A 6,000-nucleotide genomic window follows, 5' to 3' on the forward strand; every position below is an offset into this window, starting at 1 on the left:
TCACCATCCTAACTACCAAGATGTAAATCAATAAGCATATCATGTAATAACCCGAATACAAATCTGAAAAAGGGCTAGCATTTGGTGCCTTAGACCCTGTTGATATAGTGAGAAGAACTCACCTTACAATGTCGAACTGTAGTGATAAGATCAAACTCCCAAATCATCGTCACGAACTCAACCACCTATAACCACCATATGAACAAGTCCTTCAGAATCCCAAATTACCAAAATACCCTCAAAAGTCCAACTGGTCAACCATTGGTCAAAGTAAAAGTCAACAGTTAAGTTAACAGTCCATGTTGACCCAACTCGTCGAGTGCAACTAGCAACTCGTCGAGTTCCTTAAGAAATCAGAAATCATTAAAACCCTAATTGACTCTCCGAGTTTCCAACCAACTCGTCGAGTCCATGCGTGTCTAGATGTCGGGGAAAACCCTAACTGACTCGCTGAGTTCATGCATAATTAAATACTGGCAATCTTCATCTGACTCACCGAGTCGGTTATGCGACTCGTCGAGTTCATGCAGTCCATTTCTTATCCATACGTTTTTAAGCCACCACAAAGATCTATATTGCAAATCTAACCTCCTAAGGCATGGTTTCCATGTAAAGTTGCAAACTTTACGTACATGCATGGTCCTAAATGCCAAAACCAAGCTAAAGGAAAGGCTTAACCCAAAGAGAAAGGCCCAAGCTTGCTAAATCAGATAACTTTATGGCTATAGTGACTTAGAGAAGTCCATATATGAAGTTACAACTTCAGGTCATGACCAATACCTGAAATGGTTCACATACATGCCAAAATGGCCCTAAACTTAAGCATGGAGAGATCTAGCTAGAGGGAAGTCAAGGTAACGACTTGTTACCTTCAAAATGATGCCAAGATGAATTAGAGTCAGATCCACAAGGTTTTCTTTGCTCCAAGTTCCTTAGACTTCAATCCTTCCTCACCAAAACCGATTTCTAAGCTTCTTCACACACATAAATAGAGGGTATTCAAGATTAGGGTTTTCTGGACTCAAGGGGACGGTTAGGGAGTCGGAGGGAGGCTAATGACCCTTTAAATAGGGTGCAAGACCCTGGAAATTAGGGCTATATTTTCCAGCTCCTACTCGTCGAGTCAAGGTCCTCCGACTCGCTGACTAGGTCCAATAATCCACGTGGGTTAACCCAACTCTACACTACGAGTTGGGGAAACCAACTCGTCGAGTAGGTCCATAAACATGATGTTTTAAAACTTATACCTGGTAGTCGGGGTGTTACACGTATGGGGTACGTTGTACCATATACATGGATAACAAGAGTTTGAGGCACATTTTGGATCAGTCGGACCTGAACATGAGGTAGCGCAAGTGGTTGGACGTGGTCGAGGACTATGACTGTGAGATCCTTTACCATCCGGGTAAAGCAAATATGGTGGCGGATGCTTTGAGCCACAAGTCGGCTGGACCTTCTATTGAGGCGTCATGTATGAGGATATATGTGGATTCTTCACTTGTAGGAATTGGAAGATTGAGAGGATCAGGGGTGAGATCACCAGATTTGTCCCAGACAGTCGTGGTTTGTTGACCTGTTGTGGTCGGGTTTGGGTTCCTATGTCTGGTGGGTTCAGACAGATCGGTGCTGGAGGAGGCTCATAATTCTCGTTTTTCTATCCACTTGGGGGCCACCAAGATGTATCAGGATCTGATATTGAACTATTGGATGTCGTGTATGAAGAGGGAGATCACTTGGTACATAGAGAGGTGCTTAACCTGCAGGATGGTCAAGGCCAAGCATCAGAGGCCGCATGGAAAGCTGCAGCCTTTGGAGGTTCCTATGTCGAAATTGGAACAAATTTTGATGAACTTCATCACCAAGATGCTGAAGACGGCAAAGGGTTTTAATGCTATTTGGGTCATCGTGGATCGATTGGCCAATAGTGCTTATTTTCTGGAAATTCAGGAGAGTTCTTTGGCCGAGAAGCTGGCCGATGTGTATATTCGCGAGATCGTTGCTCGCCATGGAGTTCTTGTCTCCATTGTTTCTGACCGTGATGTTTGTTTCACTTCCCGATTTTGGCAGAAGTTCCATGAGGAACTGGGAACGAGGTTGCATTTTAACACAGCTTATCATATGCAGACCGACGGCCAGAGTGAACAGACGATACAGACTCTTGAGGATATGTTGTGAGCTTATGTCATTGATTTTGGTGGGAGTTGGGATTCTTGCCTACCTCTTGCAGAGTTCTCCCACAACAACAACTTCCACTCCAACATTGGTGCTCTGCATTTTGAGCTCTTTTATGGGTGGAGATGTCGTACCCCAGTCTGTTGGGGTGAGGTAGGTCATAGGGTTATGGGGCTGAACAAGGTGGTCCTTCAGATTACAAAGAATATCCATCAGATTAGGCAAAGATTGCAGACTGCTCAGAGTCGGGAGAAGAGCTATGCCGACCGACGTCGATCTGAGTTGGAATTCTAGGTTGGCAACATGGTTCTATTGAAAGACTCACCTTGGGAAGGTGTGATTCACTTCAAGAAGAGGGGAGAAATTGGGTCCCCGGCATATTGGGCCATTCTGGTCATTACCAGGGTTGGCAAGGTTGCTTATAGATTGGATCTTCCGAAGGAGCTCAACCAGTTTCATAACACTTTCCATGTTTCGCAGCTGCAAAAGTGCGTGTTGGATGAGGATACAGTGGTATCATTGGATGATATTCAGGTTTTTGAGCACCTGAACTATTTCGAGACACCGGTAGCTATTCTGGAGAGGAAAGTAAAGGTTTTGCGAAGCAAGGAAGTACATTTGGTAAAGGTATGGTGGCAGGACCGGAGGGGCTCCAAGTGGACCTGAGAGCTGGAGGCTGAGATGTGAGAGCATTATCCAAATTTGTTTACTGCAATAGGCTTCAAAGACAAAGCCTAGTCCAGGTGGGGGAGAGTTGTAACATCTCAATTTCGAAGTATGAGATTTATTCCTTAAAGCTTGCTTTTCCTATGGAACTCGGCGTGTTGAGGGACTTTTGGGCTGCGTATTTTTTATGGACCAACACGGCAAGTTGGTGAGGGAAACTCGTCATGTTGGCGGATTGATGAGAAAACCTAAATTTTAGGGTTTTGCACTCTATATAATCTCCTTAAGTCCCTAGGGTTGATCGTTTATCAGCCTCCAAACCCTCATATCGACCCTTGTAAACCCTAATCATCCTTCCCTCTCATTTGTGTGTTAGTGTGGTATTTTTGGAACAAAAGAAGAAGAAAGTTGGAAGAATGAAGCAAGGATTGTGACAACCCGATATTTCAACTATATGTAAACGACCTAGAAAGTCAAGTATTGTAACCACGTTCGTTATAATGAAATTAACTTCGAAAATAAAATATCCAAAAATCACTAATTAAATTACCTATTATGTTAAATGTCATTAAACCGTGATCGTACGTAAAAAGAACGCCAAGATCCGGCTTCGTATAAGAAAGTTAGGAATTTTACAAGTTCGGCTTAGCAACGGACAACTAAAAACTCGAAACAGAGATCGAGCAACTTTTGACCGGAATGACCTAAACGAGAATCGAAGGTCTCGTCAATGGTTTTTCAACGGTAAAAGGTCTGGCAAAAATAGACGTCAGATAATGAAGTTATGAATTTTTAAAGAAATTTTCTTAACGCGACATTTTAAAAATAAATAATAAAAATAATTTCAAAATTTGCCGACGGAATCTAAACGAAAGTTGTAGAGCGTAGTCTCACCTACGCGTGGATATAAAGAACGTCGAAAACGAAGTTCGTATGAAGAAGATATAAAATTTTTGAAGTTTATTAACTAATAAATATATAAAATTTAATGAAAACTTCGGTATTATCCGAACGCTGAGTCACGCGAGTACGCCCAGCGTACACGGTTACGCCCAGCGTACTCAAGGCCTTGGCCTCGGATCGTCCACGTCGCGCCCTATGCGAGGCTATGCCCCGTCCCATCCGAGCTCCGAGGCAGTCGAGGATCCGGTCATGCATGACGCACGCGTACGCCCAGCGTACTGAGGCGGTTCCCAGCCCCTATAACAGGGATGCGAGGGTTCCGAAGAAAGGGCTCCATTTCTCTCATTTCTCTTGCGTTCTTTCCTCGTTTTCCGTGCACGTGCTAACCCGAAGCCCCGATCACTTTTCTCAAGTTCCGAATGTCGTTTGTGCTCCCGAGATTCCTGAGGAAATCCGCTTTCTCGAGTCAAAATTCTGTCCGGTTTTCATCCCGCCTCCTCCAATCTTCACACTTGTAAATGTTTTATGAGTACTTTTATATGCTTTTAAGGGGGGAATACAAGTAAAACACTCGATTATTATTGTGTGTTATATAAACTTTCACTATACGTGTTTTATCAACGGAATCATATGTGATTTATAATTATTATAGGGAAACTTTCGTATGCAAAATATATCACGATAACATCATATTTTTGGAAATGAAAAATGTGGTTATATATGTATATATGTTCATATTGGTACTATATAAATTATAACTTTCCATAACAAGTGAGCATTTTTACTAAGGATCATTATACAAACGAAACACACTTTTAGGAAACTATAATAGGTATAGTTCTACGAGAATACTACAAAATTTTACATACATGGAAATACTATTTCAAGAAGCTACTTTCATATACAATAACAAACGAACATTTTCACACGTAAATTTGTTTTATACTAAGTTTTGTGAGACATTAAACTTCACGTACGCACGAGTACACATTTCAAGTCATGTATTATATACCAGAATCCCTTGGAGGGGGAGCATGGTGTTTGTGTATAGATCTATACGGGCTTGAAAACCCCGCGCTGTTTCAGGACCGGGCAGCAGACTTCGAGGACGAAGTCTAAAATAAGTGGGGGAGATTTGTAGCACCTGGTTTCCGGTATGTGAATTTTATTTGAGCATTGCCCCATTTTAGCCTTGGACTCGGCGAGTCATAAGGTCCGACTCGCCGAGTAGGGACGAGACTCAGGACACGTTTTAAGTGGGCGACTCGGCGAGTCCATATCCTGGACTCGGCGAGTCACCGCTGCTGGATGAAACCCTAAGTTTCAAGGGTTTGCACCCTATTTAAACCCTCATTCCGCCCCAACTCGTCCCCATTCACCCCCAGAACTCCCCCAACATCGTTTTCCCTTATTTCCTTGAGAGATTGAAGTGTTCTTGGTGTGTTCTTGAAGGTTTTGAGGAGAAAGAGGAGTAGATCAAGAAGAGGAGAAGGAGATCAACCATCTTTGTGTCATTTCAACATTTTCCTCGAGGTATATCTCGTTTTTCCCCTGTTTCTATGCTTAGGATTTCATTTGGATCACTCTTGAGCAATTCTTCAAGCTTGTTTATGCTTAATGATTCGTAATAAGTGGATTAACCTTTAGATCTAGGCAAGATTGAGCTCCAGGAGCTCAGATCTGTTAGCTTTATGGCCCCATGTGGCTTGTTCATCCTAGATCTACCCTTTTGAGGCATTTTGCACCCTAAAATCCACATTAGTGAATATCCACACGTAAAGTTGGAAACTTTACGTGTGATTTGTGTCCTAGAAGTCCAGATCTATGATTGGCATGGACTGAAATCGAGTAAATCGGTGTATTTGGTGGATGCATGGCAGCGACTCGGCGAGTCTGATCGCGAGTCACCGATTTGGTCCCTTCATGATGTATCGAGTTGAGCCGTGAGTCACAGGGAGTGACTCGGTGAGTTGGGAGCTGAACTCATCCATGTTAGGACTCGGCGAGTCAATGCCCTGACTCGGCGAGTCCAAGGCAATCTTCATAGATTAAGAACAGACTCGGCGAGTTGTTCATACAACTCGGCGAGTCTTAGCATAAAGTGTTCTTCGGATGAAGATGAACTCAACGAGTTGTTCATACAACTCGGGGAGTAGGATGAAGGAGTTGAAAGACCGTTAGAAGATGAACTCGTCGAGTCATAGCCCAACTCGACGAGTAGAACCAGGGACCCAGGACAATAGTTGCTAGGGACTCGGC

This window comes from Lactuca saligna, chromosome 9 (assembly GCF_052625555.1).
Source record: "Lactuca saligna cultivar CGN05327 chromosome 9, ASM5262555v1, whole genome shotgun sequence".
In the NCBI taxonomy this organism is placed as follows: Eukaryota; Viridiplantae; Streptophyta; class Magnoliopsida; order Asterales; family Asteraceae; genus Lactuca; species Lactuca saligna.